This window comes from Alligator mississippiensis, chromosome 2 (assembly GCF_030867095.1).
Source record: "Alligator mississippiensis isolate rAllMis1 chromosome 2, rAllMis1, whole genome shotgun sequence".
NCBI lineage: Eukaryota > Metazoa > Chordata > Crocodylia > Alligatoridae > Alligator > Alligator mississippiensis.
In genome coordinates this window covers 32,236,609-32,253,198 of record NC_081825.1, presented here as the reverse complement: position 1 = coordinate 32,253,198, position 16,590 = coordinate 32,236,609, and positions in this window count along the sequence as shown.

The following is a 16,590-nucleotide window of genomic DNA, read 5'->3' as shown; positions in this document are numbered from 1 at the left end:
AAGAAAAGCTCTCCTGAGCTGAAGACTTTTTTTTTTAATCAAGAAAACATATCAATATATTAATTATTATAGCTTAACCTCCCTGAAAATGGGGCTTATAATGGACGTGCTGTCAGACCCTTCACTATATACTATGTGCCTGTTGCTCTTTTGTCCTGCAAGTTATTAAAATCCATCCTGGTTGCCTAAGAGACAGGGTAGCCACTTATCAGATATTTAGCCATCACTAAAAATTAATGTCTTACAATAAATTTATTGCAAAAATATACTCAGGAAGTGTTCAAGTTATCTAATCCACCCACCCATTATAAGTGTGTTTTGGTAACAAAAAGTATTTTTGTCACCATGGTTCTGCCTCCTGATGTTATTTTCTTAAGTAAATGCATTTTTTAGATTGAGAGTCTGGACTACAGCGTATTGATAAGATAGCTGTACAGTGAAGGGAGCCACAGTATTTTTAGTTTCTGTTTCCAGCTACCGGTAGTTCATTAGTGGCACTGTTGCAAGAGTGTTGATTCATTAAGAGGCTTTTCATTAACAGTCCTACATTCATATGTAAAAGAAATCTAGGAAAAGTAACTAGGCACTCAGCATTTTCTTGTCTCTCTCTGGTTTTTTATCTTTTATTATGTCAACAGATGAGCTGGAAGCTTTCAAGGCTTGCTATTTTAAACTGAACACAAGTATACAAGTGCACATTTATAGTCTACACACAGAATAACAGTGACTGTGGGTGAAAACCAGTACCTTACAGATGCAAGAGGTCTAGTAGATAGCAGTTGCATTTTCAAATTAGACACAGAGTTTCTATGAGTGAAATTTTTAAATCAGTCCCTTAAGGCAGGTCTACATCACCTTTGGAAGCATGCTACAGCACATTGCAGTGGAAGTCTGCACTGCCAGTACTATACCCAGAAGAAGAGATGTAGAATCCCTCAGAGCAGCCAAAGGCACACTCTATAAGTTGTATTGTTCATTGGTGTGGGTCTAGGGATACTCTGATGTGGATGCTTTAAATTTTCAGGGTGTAACGTATGTGGAATGGATGTAGTGTCCTTTAGGGCTGTGCAAAGCTTCTCTCCCTTATTTCATTTGGTGGAGATTCAGCCCAATTTGGTGGCCAAATCTCTGAATGTGAATCGAATCAGGACACCCTTTAATCTCTCTGAATCGAATTGGAACCCTCCGAATTGATTCGGAGAGATTCGGTGATTCGGACGTAGACACAGCTTTAAATCTCTATTCTACATACCTCAAGATACCAGGCGGCTCCTCAATGCTGTGATGCTGGGGCAGATGGAGTGCCCCACAGGAGTGTGGGGGGTCCCCAGTGCACTCGGCAGCAGACCCGGAAGTGGACCAGAAGCACTTCCAGTCCACTTCTGGGTCTGCCAGGGAGTGTGCTGGGGACCCCTCTGTGCCCTCCTGGCTTGGTGACTGATGCCTCCAGAGTTGGGGGGGGGCACCTGAGGTCCCCTTGTGGCTGATCACCAAGCTGAGGGGTGATGCGGGCCCCCCCCATGTGTTCCAAGATGGACCCAGAAGTAAACCGGAAGTACTTCCAGTCCACTTCCAGGTTCACCGCTGAGCACATGGGGCTCCCCCTCCCCACTCCTGTGGGACACTTCATCTGCCCTAGTATTGCAGCATTCACAAGCTGCACCTGGTACTTTGAAGTATATAGGAAAAAACTTTTAAAGCTGTATCTATGGCTGAATTGCTGATTCTCCAAATCAGCATCAAATCTTCAGATCCAGATTTAGCCGAATCGAATTGGGAACAGTGATCTGAATCAACAAATTGAATCACTGTCCCTGATTCAGGCTGAAGCCAAATCCAAATCAAATACAGCCCATTTTGGACACCTCTACTGTCCTTCACGGCAGTGCTCCCTAGCACAGTTCAGAGATAATGCAAACATGCCCTTGAGGGCAAAAGCAGCATCATTGGGGAAAACATCACTGTAATATCACTATTTAGATAGGCTGCTAGCCATGTCTCTGATCTAAGCATGGCTTTGGACACATATGGAACTCTCTACTAAGCCTATGTAAATTCCTATGAAATTCGTGCAAATCAGCTTTTCAGCGTTCACAGCTGTCACCTACCTGTAGCAGGAAACTATAACTTAGCATTTGGATCATGTATGATATCCTCAGCATTATAGAAATGTTAATTAATAAAAGAAAAATATGAGAAACTCTTGTGTATCTGTCTGTTGCCAAAGTTAATCTAAGAAACAGGCTCCTTTAAAAAGAAAAGAAGTCCAGGCAAACAAGTACTGTTTCTTTAAAATGACAAACCCAAAATCACAAGAGAGGGCATCACTTTTAAGCCCTGAACATGCTACATGAGTACTGTATTCTTCTGTTGTTTCCAAACCTGTAAACAAATACTAATTAGTAACTTCTACCAGGAAGCACTGGGAATACAGACTGGAAACGTATTTGCTGCTGGCACTGACCACTGTCTTTGTTTTCAACTCCAGTATGGTACTTCATTGCAAACTTATTAATTAATGTTTTAATTCAATCATGAAATTCAGTGGCAGTTTTTAGTTCTGTCACAGAAAAGAAACCAAGCAGAAATAGTTCAACCAAATTCTTTTCACCGTGCCACACTAGTATTTTTAATTCATTGCAGAGGGTGAAACAGGCATCCTCTTTTGATTTAGTACTTGGTGCTCTCCAACAAGGACCTTATAATTCTCTTCCTTCAGGTCTCAGTAAACAAAGTGTCATTGCTTAATATACTTGATCACCAGTGTCATTATAAATTATATCTATAGTTGTACAGCCTGGAAAGTCATCTCTGCACCTACTGCATTTGACTCAACCACACCCACAACAGCCTGTCATCTTTATTCACAACAATGACAGTAGTTTTATTTATCACACCATGTGTAGATGTCAATTAAAGCAAATATAATGATGGGTCCATGCTCTGAGTTCTTATGGTTCAAACTAGACTTAACATAGCAAAGACCAACAGAAAACTAGACAGAAAATGGAGCACAGGAAGAAAAGGATTATAGGCACAGCTAATCTGAATTTTTTATTTCAAATTTTTCTATTAAAATTTTTCTTTTCTTTCAAAAACAACAAAGATTGACAGAATTCCTTTCTTTGAAAAAATTGTTGGAAACACTGAAATCCCAACAATTGTTTATCACATTTCCAAGTTTTCATCCCCTCTCCCTTTTTCCCCTCCTTCCTTCTTCCTGACAAGAAAATAGAAAAAGAGAGTAAAAATAAAAAGTAGGGGGCTAAAAACTGAAAAATATTTCTAAATATTTGTGCTTTATGTTTTCATTTTTTCATAGAAAAGTGGAATATTTAAACAATTCTGAGAAATTTTAAGAAACAAATCAGTACAGTGTGCTTCACTGCAGTCATTTGAGAAAAAATGTTGAGGAGGAAATATTGCTTTGGATAGATCTTTGGCTCATCGTAGTCAGGGAATAGGGGATGAGATCTCAGAGAGAAAGAGAAGCCTTAAAAAGTTAACTCTGAGACATCGTTCCCAACAGGTCTTTGAAAGAAGAGAGTCAAGCTGGCGTAAAGAGCAGGAGCCTCTTATGTCCTCTCTAGAATGATCTGCTGCCATTTTGCCAGGCATCTAGTTAAAGTGCTTTCTTGTATGTAACATTTTGAAATATAGCAGGAAAATATTCAAATGAATATAGACATGATTGCAGAAGAGACGTGCCATTTATATCCCTTATTGGCCAGGAAACTGAAGGAAAATGAAACCAGGAGAATGTTTGACTGTAGTACATTCCTCACGTAACTAGAATTTAAACTTCTGAGCAATTTCTGCAGTTTCCAATCACAGTTATCCTACATATTTCTCGGCTCCTCTGAATCAATATTTATACATTTTGGATAACCAGCCAATATCACAGAGCTCAATTTACTTTTTTGTGTAGATTTCCATCTCTAGGGAACTGTATTTGAGCTTGTCAGTTGTCTGAATGCAACCTCAAACATAAATTCTGGGCCCCGTTATACCATGATTGACTGTTGTGACAGACGTCCTCACACAGCAAAGGCAACAGTTTAATATTTTGAAATTAATTCAGTTAAAACACTTCAAATGTACGACCCTAGTTAGTAATGGATGGCTGTCTTACTGCTACTAGAGGGGAAGGAAAATGAATAACTTGCTACTATGAATATAGAAGGTCTGTTCATATTTATAAATTATAATATTCTATGCAGGGAACTCTGGCAGATTTTTGCAGCCTGGGCAGTATCTCTGGAGAAAAACCACAAATTACTGAGTGGTATCTGGAAATGTAAGAGCCTTAAGAGCAGGCAGAGAGGTCCAGCTAGTCTGGGTGAAGACCCTGTGACAGTGGCCAGTACTACAGTATATTGCTTCAGACAAGGGTGAAAGAAACCCTGAAGGGAGCACTTAAGATGTCAGGAAGTTTTTCCCAAAACCCTTTAGTCAGTGCATGGCATGCGCCTGGAACCACAGGCTTTATGTCCTGTTTAAAATTTAAAAAAAAGAAGAACTTTATTTTTGCCTAATGTAGCAGTGAAATGTTCTTATTGTTCAAAACTGTCCAGCGGTTTCCAAACTTTGACAGATTGTGCACCACCAATTTAAAATGATACAATCTTAAGTACCACCAGCAAATTTTTGTCATATAAAGTAATTGCAATAAATCTGTTGACGTGTACCACTGGCAGGTTGTCTGTGTACTACTGGTGGTACCTGTACAACAGACTGGGAACCACTGGTAATCAGTATTTGATCTTACTCAGCACCTAAGGGATTTATGGAACCTAAAATTATGTCTGCACATCAGAGAATACTGTTGCCAGAGGCATAGAAAGCTCATTGAACACCTGGGAGAAGGCTATGGGGTATGCCAACTACTGCAGACTGTGGTTGGGGGTTGGGAAGGCCTGGGTGAAGGGAAAGGTAATCTTACCTTCCAAGGCTGCCACCGTAGCAACATCAGCTTTGCTCCAGAGGCAGGAGCCCCACAGCCAGGTTTCCTGGGAGCTAACCCATTTGCATCAGGGTCATCCTCCTTTTCCCATCATCCATGTGATGAATACAAATTAGCAAAGGGCTGTGCCTGCTCTGGCAAAGGCCTTCCAGGAGAGGCAGGGAGAGCACCACTCTTTTCTTCCCACTCAGACCCCTGCACCCTGCGTGTTGTTGACCAACACTTGCTCTGGCGAGGTTTGTGAGCACTTGGGACTTGGTGCGCACTTGGGGTGGGTGCCTCACTTGCCCTGCCCTAGTTACACTACTGACTGTTGCTTTAACTAGTGCCACAGCAGCCAGGCCCATGTGAAGACAACTACCAGCAGGAGTTTTTCAGCCACCAGAGTGACATGGACTTCCTTGAAGGACAGAATTTCTGCTGGCAGAGTCACCTTCCATCAGCAGAGCTGCATCCACACCGAGGGTTTTGCCCACAAAGCCATGCCAGCTATAGATGTGATCTTGTCATGACCTTAGGCCACATCGTTCTGCTGGCAGATCTTTGTAACCTAGACAAAGACCTATTTTCAAAAGCACTGTTGGAAATTCAGCCCTTGGCCTCAGGACGACTAATTGCTGAAGGAATGCTCAGGTTAAGTCATGTGTGAGAAAATAACTTCCTCCCTTTCTAGTTCATTGGATGCTTCCCTGTCTTGCGCTCACAGAGAAGTAACTAGCAGGGCCTAGTCCCTCTATAGTTATGACCTGCCCTTTTGATCTCACCTCTAGCCAAACAGTCCTAATTATTTCAGAGCTTTTCCATGCCTAAAGCCATTAATGTTTATCTTTAAAAACTTTCTGTTTCTACTCTAATTTTTGAGAGAGTGACCAGAAGTGGGGGTTCAGCACTGATACATGGCTTGCTAATTCTGGTGATGGGGGCTTCTTGAGTGCCACAACTTTTAAAACTCCCAAGCACTCTTTATTATGAAGGGGAGCCTAATAGTTTATGGGCATCACCTCTGAGGTGTGTTGTGGAAAAAGTTACAGAGGACATGATGCTAGAAGTGCATCAGAAACCAAAGAGGTGCAGAGTACTAGGAATGTCAAAGAAACACTATGATGTGTACATTATCTAGTCCCTAATATGATGGCTGATTATATTTTCTACATTAGACAATCACTGCTAAAAAACAGAAGTAACCCCAGTAGCAGGGACCATAACTCAAGCGTCGCGGTTCCCAGAGGAGTGCCATAGCCATTTAGTCAGAGTTAAACTCCCTCTTTGCTCTCCTTCCAGACCCAGGGGCACTCAACCAGCCTAGCCTATAGCCTTGTAGTTAGGACATTCTCCTGGGAGGTGCAGATTTGAAACCCCTGGGTGTGTCTACATATGCATATTAATGCGTGTGAATAAAAACTGGAGCTTATCACTCTGGAGTTTATTGTTCCCAGGTGCACATCTTCTCATGTACCCAGAAGCAGAGCATGCTGAGCTGGGTTGGAGCAGTACTGGCTGGCAGGAGACCCAGGGGGTCAGCCTGCCAGCCTGGGGCTGCTCTCCCTGGCTTAATGTGCTGCAGGGGGGCTGGCTGGGGCAGAAGGGTGTTTCAGTATGGGGTTAGATTAATAGATTCGTACATGCTAGGGTAGGAAGGGACCTCAACAGATCATCGAGTCTGACCCCCTGCCTAGGTAGGAAAGAGTGCTGGGGTCAGATGACACTATCCAGCCTTCTCTTAAAGACCCCTAAGGTTGGGGAGAGCACCACCTCCCTTGGAAACCCATTCCAAATTTTGCCCACCCTTACCGTGAAGAAGTTTTTCCTGATATCTAGCCTAAATCTGCTGTCAGTTTGTGACCATTGTTCCTTTTTTCCCCAAGAGGTGCCTGGTGAACAGAGTGTGGGGGCCGAGAGGGATCCGGGAAAGGGTCGGCTGGGTTGTGGCCACAAACCCGGCACGTACAGATGGGTACTTTCGACCGCTGGAGTAGAATTAGGCACAAACGCGTACTGGTTCAAACAAAGATGGCTTTACTTACACTGTCGAGATGTACAGCGGAGGAAGAAAGTTAACTTCAAACTTCAAACTTCAGTTACAGTTTAACTGAGGAGCTCTGATTCGACGAGATATCTTTGATACGAGCATGCAGGACACGGGGGTACGTCAGGGTCGGTCGGCGACGGGGAGTCATCAGTGGTTGATCAGTCCGCCACGTTCACTCCAAGATGGGCGCGGAGTTCTCCAACTTGGGCGGAAACTGCTCCAACCTTTTATATGGCTAGCGAGCCAATTGCTAGTTGCCACATAGGAATAATTTAGAACCGGCCAATAGTAATTTGTGAATTTACATATGAGTAGTGGGAACCTTTCCACGCTGGGGTTCTCCACCGTGCCGAGAAATTCCCTCGTACAAAATCTCACCGTGCCTTGTGCTAGAAAGTTCCACTGTGCCGAGGCACTCAACCACTAAGCTCTGCTCTGACACAGAGCATCTCTGATCCCTTGCTGAGCCCCCCTAATGAATTTGTAGGTGGCCACAAGATCATCTCTCAGCCTTCTCTTGCGGAAGATGAAGAGATGCAGGTCCCTCAGTCTCACCTCCTACGGCTTGTCTTGTAAGCCCCTAACCATACGAGTGACCCTCCTCTGGACCCTCTCAAGTCTATCAATATCCTTCTTGAAGTACTGTGCCCAAAACTGGATACAGTACTCCAACTGCAGTCTGACCAATGCTGCATAAAGGAGAAGTATCACCTCCTTGGTTCTATTTGTCATATATTGGCTGATGCATGATAAAGTGCAGTTAGCTTTGCTGATGATTTTATCACACTGAAGACTCATGTTCATCTTGGAGTCCACTATGACTCCAAGATCCCTTTTTGATTCTGTGCTGCTGAGAGGGTCACTTCCCAGCCAGTAGGTGTGCTGGATATTTTTGCATCCTAGTTGCAGCACTCTGCACTTGTCCTTGTACTGTATCCTATTGTGGACTGCCCACTTTTCTAACCTGTCCAGGTCTGCCTGAAATCGTTCCCTACCCTCCAGAGTGTGCACTTCACCCCACAATTTAGTATTGTCCGCAACCTTGGACAAAGTACACTTCACACCCACATCCAAGTCACTGATGAAGATATTGAGGAGTACAGGTCCAAAGAATGAACCCTGTGGGACCCCACTACCCACATCCTTCCAGGTCGATACCAAGCCATCTACTGCCACTCTCTGCGTGTGACCGCTAAACCAATTTGCCACCCACTGGACCATGTAAATATCTACGTCTCAGTCTCTTAATTTATTTATGAGAATGGGATGAGATACTGTATCGAATGCCTTGCTAAAATCCAAGAAAATGACATCCACCTCTACTCCTGCATCTAAGCATTTTGTGACCTTGTCATAAAACCAAACCAGATTGGTCAGGCATGATCTACCTGCTATGAATCCATGCTGGTTTCCTTTTGCATTATATTTCCCTCTGAGTTCCCACATATATGATCCTTCATAATCTTTTCAAAGACCTTTCTAAGGATGGAGGTGAGACTGACTGGTCTATAATTACTCAGGTACTCCTTTCTCCTGCTCTTGAAAATAGAAACCACATTGACCCTTTTCCAGTCCTCTGGGACCTGACCTGAGTGCCGCGAGTGCTCAAACAGCTGTGCCAGTGGTTCTGCTATGACACTGGCCAATTCCTTCAGTACCCTCAGATGCAGCGCCCCAAGGCCTGCTGACTTGAACACATCCAGTCCATCCCAGTAACTCTGCACCAAATCAGTGTAAACACCGAGGAACACCGAGGCAAAAAACTCATTGAATAGCTCAGCTTTGACCCCCTATCTGTCACTAATTGCTCCTTCTTGTTCAGTAGGGGTCCTATGCTGCCCTGTGCCTTCCATTTACTCCCTACATATCTAAAAAAAGACTTTTTGTTGTCTTTAATTTGTGTTGCCAGCCTCAGCTCTGTAGTTGCTTTGGCTTTTCTAACTGCCTCCCTGCAAGTGTGGGCCAAGTAGGTATACTCCTTCTTGGTAGCTTCCCCATGCTTCCAGTGCCTATATGCCTTCTTTTTTGCCCCTAGGCTCCCCTGGATTTCCCTGTTTAGCCAAGGAAGATTTTTGGCTCCTGCCCCCCTTTTCTGTCCTACTGGGATAGTCTCCCTCTCTGCCCAAAGGATCACTTCCTTTAGAAACGACCACCTTTCCTGGACTCCCATCTCACCAAAACTCTTATACTACAGTGCGTCATTGACTAGACTCCTAAGCACACTGAGGTTAGCCTTCCTAAAGTCAAGCACTTCCACCCTACTAGTTATCTTACCCACCCTATACTGTATGCTGAATTTGGTTGATTGGTGGTCACTGTCCCCAAGGTGACCACGAATCTGCAGCTCCCCTACCAGGTCCTCCCCCGAAGCCAACACCAAGTCCAGTAAGGCATTCCCCCTAGTGGGACTGTATACCTCCTGTGTTAGGTGAAGGTCCTGCATGCAAGTTAATAACCTACGTGAACAGTTGGATTAGCCAGCAGGCATCCCCCACACTGAAGCACCCTCATGCACCAGCCAGCTGGGGCAGTGTCTACGTATGTACTGCTGCAGAGTTTTTTATTCCACAGCAGGATAGTACTTGTATTTACACATCCAATTCCATTGATTTGGATTGCCCTGAGGAGCCAAGACACCTAACCTTGTGTCTTGCAGTGTCTCAGTGGAAGCATTTATGGGAAGGATTTGAATTTGGCGCGTAGTATAATTTTAGCCAAGAATTGTGATGGTTTGATTCAGATCCTCAGTTCAAGTCAACAAAGTTCAACTCAACTACTGGAAGGTCAGTGAATGGCATTTTTATGAGATTAAATTTTATTATCCCAGTGTTCATTTTTCTCAGGTTAAGTCTTTTTCAGGTTAGTTTTCAGTTTTTTCTGTTGCTGTTTTTTTACTTCAAACAATGAGCTCCTTTTTCAAAGTCTTTCCCACACTCTCTATAACTCAGTTTTTTAAATGATATCATTTTTGATTTTGAAAGCACATTGATAGCTTAGATATCTTCAAGGTTTATATTGCTTTTGCTGCTTGCAACTATTCTGATATTTCCTATATGGCTATTTTAAAAAATCAGGTTTATTGTTTAAAATTGTGTTTTCTTTCCACTCCTCATTATTATTAATTGCATTGCTTTAGTTAAAGGGCAATATAATTGTTTAATTCATGGAGAAGTATGATACTAGCCTGTGCCAGAAAAATATACCCTCTGACCTATGTGCTCAGAACTAAAGGTATTAGGGGGTATAGTTTAATTCAGTTAAGGTGAGGAAAAAGTGCTGTGTGACCTTATAATCAGAGGAGATAAGTTTTCAGAAGTATTGTAAAGAAAGGTAGAAGGGAGCTTGCCACATATTAATTGGGGAGCTGTTCAAAGCCTATAGATCAGTGTTCCAAGTTTGGAGTGGGTGAAGGAGACAAAGGAAACTGAAATGAAACTTAGGAGGAGCTGAGGGCAGAGGTGTAGGTAAGAGCAGAGTTACTGATTGCTTTGAGAGTAAGGAAATGTCTGAACATGAGGCAGAAAAAAGTCAGTGGAAAGACTCAAGAGGGAAAGCACAGAAAAATGGGAAAGGAGCTGATGCTGGCAAAAGTATTTTTGGCTGGGAAAACGATGCCATAGGAACCGATGTGGGAGAGAGGTTGCAGTAATAATAATAGAGGTTGCAGTAATAATTATAATAATAATAATAATAAATGTATTATTTTTCATAATTATATCATTACTACTACCTGTAGCACTCCTGCCTCTACACAGCTCTTAAATAGTGCTTTTCGTCAGTAGTTCTCCACACATTTTACTATGAGAGTCAAAAGGGCTGGAAAGGACAATAATGGCTATTTTACAGTTGGAGAAACAGAGGCACAGAGAAATTATATGTTTAGCTTAAGGTTACAAAACAGGCCAGTGGCAGACCATGAGAACAAAAGCAAACTCTCCTAATTCCGAATCTGGTGTTATATCCACTAGGCTGCCTAGCACACAAGTCATAAAATAACCAGAATGTGGCTAGTGCTTGGCTTTTGTGGTAATGCCCTTTTCCAAGCAGTATTCTGTCCCTATTTATCTAACACTGCTGCTGGTATCTGCATTCAGACATTATTAAATGTCAGCCTTTAAAAATGAAATCATGGGACATGAAGGGGAGGAAAGTGAAAGAGGCAAGGCAAAGAGGACAAGGGTTTGAGAATGGATATGGGGTAGAAGATGGTTGAATAGGAACCATTCTTGTGTGCAGGTAAAGAGGCAAGAGGGCCCAATAGATATTTTATTGGCATACAACTTCCATAGTACTCTATGGCATTTTTTACAACAGTGACAAGCCGCGTAGAGGGAACAGAGATGATACATTAGGCACTCAGAGGTGAACCTGAGAAGTAGAATGTTAGAGGCCTGTTTAGAAACTGGAATTTCACCTACAATAGAGGATCAATAGGTTAACTTGATGCAAATATATGATTTTCAGTGTAACTAAAAATGTAAAATTAATTCCTTTTCATAACTAAAATGCATTTAATATTTTTAGGAGCAGTTCCTAAAGTAGATTTTCTTGGTTCTGTCCTCCATGCAATGGACAACTGTTTCTTAGTTAGCTAGAACTGGCATGAGAAAAACTGTCCATCTTGGGTACTTATTTGGTAGGGTAACCATATGTCCTGGATTGGCTTAGACAGTTCCAGATTTCAAGGCCAGTCCCCGTTGGCCAGTGACAAAAACGAGTGTCCTGGGTGTGTGGTGCAGAGGCAGAGTGGCAGAAGCTGTGAAATGGGAAGCCACAACAGACAGCCAAATTGCCCTAAAACAGGTTAGTTTGATTAGTGGAATGACCATTAACACTAATTGTTATTTTACATGTGATTGTTAACACCTGTGCAGTGAAGAACAATGGGCCATTAACAGGTCATTGACTCCCTGCAGCTGGTGGCCACAGCGATAGTGTCCAGGATTTCACATTTGGTTCCTATAACCACAGCATTTCAATCTTTCATACATTTACCCTGATGACAAGTCTATGAAATAGGGAACCATTTTTATCCTTGTTTCCCAGATGGGATGAAGTGACTTGTCCAAAGTCACTCATGAAGTGGGTGACAGAGCAGGATTCTGAATGCAGGGCTTCCACGTTCTGGGCCAACACCAGAATGTTAAAAGTGATACACAGAGAATATGATGTGAATGGTTAGTCACCTACCAACCATGCCCCATGGTCACAAGGTTAACAAAAAATCAAACTTCAATTCCAAAGGCTGAAACCACATTGCGTTCTGCTGCAGCACATGCAAGTGAAACTTCATGTAGGAACTACCCATGCTACTAATCTAGATTAAATATAGAGATTATAGGCAGGATTTTTAGAAGTGCTCAGCAATAGTTTATCTCTGATTCCAATAGTCAGTGTTAAAACCCTGCTTACTTCAGGGGAATGGGCTGGGCCACAGATAAGCCCTTTTGAAATCCCACCTAATAACAAGAGAAGGTCAAATACAAAAGTGTTCTTGCTTTGTCTCAGAGGGCATTTTTACATGTTTGTGCTGCAGTGCCGGGTGCTTTTAAAAGTGTCCAGAGCTACATTGCATGTAGTTGTATAAGTGGCAAAATGCACATCAGCACTGAGAAAATGGCGACGGCACACTTTGAACTAAAACACATTGAAGATGTTTTAGTTCAAGAGCATACCGCCACCATGTTCTGCACGCTGATGAGCATTTCGCCACTTATACAACTGCATGTGGTGCGGTGCAGCACGTGTCAGCTCACATGCAGAGCAGACTTGACTAATTGAGTCTGCCCCAACCTGTCGGATCTCTGGCATGTCAGAGCATGAAAAGGTTCGTGTAGAAATGCACAGAGTCTGTGACCCTTTTATCAGCTTGCTCACATAAGGTGGGTAATGTTTTCTTAGGACATAGAGAAATGAGCTAATTACAGCAAGTTAAAAGAGAGCAGGAACTTTAGAAGCATCAGCTGGTCTTCAGTAGCCGTCTATCTGTGTACTTTTTACTTGTGATAAGTGAAATCTACACCTCAACAATGTATCCCTCAGTAAAAGAGTAAGGTTTAGTTCAGTTTAGATTTCATTAACCATGGGGGCAGAAATATGCATATAGGCAGTTACTGCAGAACCACTAATGTGGTGTAAGTCTCTGCCTTGTTTTCACGACTTGTTTATTTTGGAGTCAACTATGACTCCAAGATGCCCTTCCTCTGCTGTGCTCCAGCAGAATGTTACAGCAGACTTGATTAATCAATTAATTAATTAATTTATTAATTGAAAAATATTTTACTAAAAATTTACCCCAAATTTTAAAAAAACTTTAAAAAAAATCCTGAAAGTGAAAGAAACAATCTGCTTTACCAAGAATTAATTAATTAAGTCTTCTCCAACTCATTCTAATCAGAATGCATTGGAGTATGTATAAAAGTGCCCTAAGTGTCTGTTTGTAAGTAATTCCTAAACAAAAGATGTAAGATACATTTATTGAGAATGTTTTACCCAACTTTTATCAATCCATATATTTATCACTATATATATTTGAAAGGCCTACTGGCTTCAGGATGACATAGGGGACCAGAGGCATGGTTCTTAATCAGTATCCTTCTTAACCAGAGTGGAGAAACATATTTTTTTGCTGAACAATGCAGGTACATGACAAAAGAATGCTTGAACAAAAATGTGGATTGATTTTGAATTGTTTCAGCCAAAATAAATAAATAAATAAATAAAAATTGAACAATATTTTACTTAAAAAAATACTCAAATTTATTTTTAAAAACCTTTAAAAACACTCTGAAAATGAAAGAAACAGCCCACTTTGCCAAAATGAATTTTTAGCTCTCTGAATTCATAGAGAAAATGAAACATTTTTGATTTGGGCCAACTCAAAATGAATTATTTTCTTAAATATTTCAATTTGACCAGCAATTCAACAACTCAATTCATAACACAGTTCTGGCTTTAGATTGGGGTTCTCATCTAGTTTTCACTGAAATCTATTACTTCATTGAGAACAGAATCAGGCTCTAAGTTAAGACAACTGCAGATGAGAAGGTGAGGCTCAACAGTGTATCATTTGCTAGTTTACAGGCACTTCCCTATAGCTGCAGGTCATGGGGCTCATATGGATTTCAGCTAGCCTGTATATATAGGAATTAACCCTTTAGATAAATAAGATAAAAAGCATTGGAACGGTATCCATTTCAATATTTTATCAGCTACATCGTAAAGAAAAGCTGCTACTTTCTTATATATCCTGTAGCTATACTTTAGATGAACGCATCCCATGATTGACAGTCAAATTTGCTATGATCTGCTGCAGAAAATGGAACTAGGAAGATTTGGAGGCACACGTAGAAATCCTCTTTAATGCACTGATTCAAATTGAATGCCTGCAGTGCTACATGGCAAATTTAAAGCTAAAACCCACACATCATTAACAATGAATCCTGATGAGTAAGTTAAGTAGAAGCATCATCAATAATTTATGTTGATGAACTCAGCATTTCTTCTCTTTTTGTTGCATCTGCCTTTGGAAGCTTGTAGCATGTTACAAATGAGGTGCCAGAGATTAGTTAGAGGGGAAAAAAGAAAGCTAGAAGCTTATCCAGAGAGAGTGAGAATGAAATGTAGATCTATACAATGCACACACACTTTGGACAGTTAAGAATTTTTAATCACATAGTGTTTATCTTCCTAGAGTTTCCCCAGTGGCTAAACCTATCCCCAGAATAAAGAAAAAATAAAAACCAACAGGCAAACAAAAACCACTCTAATAGAATTATTTAAACTTTGCATTACAAATTAAATCTGGCCCTCATGACCATGATGGATTCTGTTCCAAGTATCCCACACTCATTTGATGTTGGGTAAATGCCTCATGGCATTTCTTGGCTTAAAAATGTGTGATGGAATTGACAAAGTGACTGAGTATCCAAGTACAAATGAGCAATGAGACTCATGTTAACTTTTGTCAGGAACTCCTGATGCCTAGTAGTATCTTGTGTTGATGTTTGTCACTTTGCATTGTTTCTGCATTTGCCTAATGCTGCTTAAACAGAAGGTCTCCATTCTGCACTAGTTTCAAGAGCAGAACAAGTGCTGGGGAAGGGGTCGTTCTTGCAGGCATAGTAACTGAAAGAGCAAATATGTGATTCTGCACCTGGTGTTTAAATCTGATTTTCTATTTTCTGCTTATAAAATAAGTGTTAGAAGTTACTACATAAGGGCTTGATTCTGACAGCTTTACTTATGTTGTGTAGTAGTTTACTCTGAAAGTAGTCCCACTGAAATGAATAAAACAACCTGTGGAATGGGGTATTACTCCCAGGCTGTTCTAATAGGGCTCAATATGCTGCAGAGGGGCTGGCTGGGGCACGAGGGTGGCTCAGTCCAGGGAAAGCCAGCAGGCAGCCCCCACACTGAAGCAACCTCATATCCCAGCCAGCCAGGTCAGAATCTACATGCGTGCTGCTGCACATGAAAAAACTCCAGAGCAGGGTAGTGCTTGCATTTACTTGTATTTACAAGGACTACTTTGCTGTGGAGTTTATTAGTTTTGTGCGCCCTAATAGGGCTGCACATGACAACTATACTTACAAAACCGGGTACATCTATGCTATGACAACTATACTCACCTGTGTGCATCTACATGCGACATTTGCTGTGCAGTTGCCTAATTAACTGTGCATTAAACATCTCAGTGTCCACACATGCAGGCCTATTAGGATGCACAAAACTAAAAAACTCCACAGCACAGCAGGGTAGTACTTACAAATACAGGTACTACTCTGCTCCAGAGTTTTTTTTTGTGCACTGCACAGAAGCACCCTCCTGCCCCAGCCAGCCCCTCTGCAGCACATTGAGCCCTGTTGGAGCAGCTCAGACAGGCAGGCTGACCCCATGGGCCTCTTGCCAGCTGGGGCTTCTGTGACCCAGCTCAATGTGCTGAGGTCTGGGCACAAGTACAGACGTGTGTCTAGCAGCAATAAGCTCCAGAGCTGGATGTTAATTATCACTGAGTAAATTGCCTACTTTTGGATAGGTGGTTCAACTGAAAAATAAGGGGAAAAAAGACAGTCCCAAACTTGGCCAGGGCACACTGAAAGTTTTTTTTTTCTTTTTTGTTTTGTTTTTTGTTTTGCCAAACAAAAGTAAAAATGAAAAGAGAATATTTTGCCAACCTGATTTTTTTTTGGGGGGGGGAACAGAAATGAAATGTTAATTTTTCTGGTTAATTAATGCTTTTTAGAAAACTTTTCCTTTTTTAGGAAAAGAAAAAAAAGGTAAATTTCGACCTAAAAAATGCCATATTTTAAAATTTAGGCCAATTAAATGAAAAATTCTGCTTTAAAATGAAAAGTTAGCCACTTCAACATTTTGACAGTCTCAAAAATGTACTCCTGCTATTTTGGGGGCCTAAAGCTATTTGCCAGATTTGACCTGGATTCATAGTTTTAGAGTCTTCAAAATGTCATTTTTGAAAAAAAAATTACTACCATATTTATTTTAACATAAGACAAATATAAAATTACTCTGACTATAAGATGACCCACAAAATAATTTTACCATATATATGGGAAAAAATTAAATTTCATATAATTTT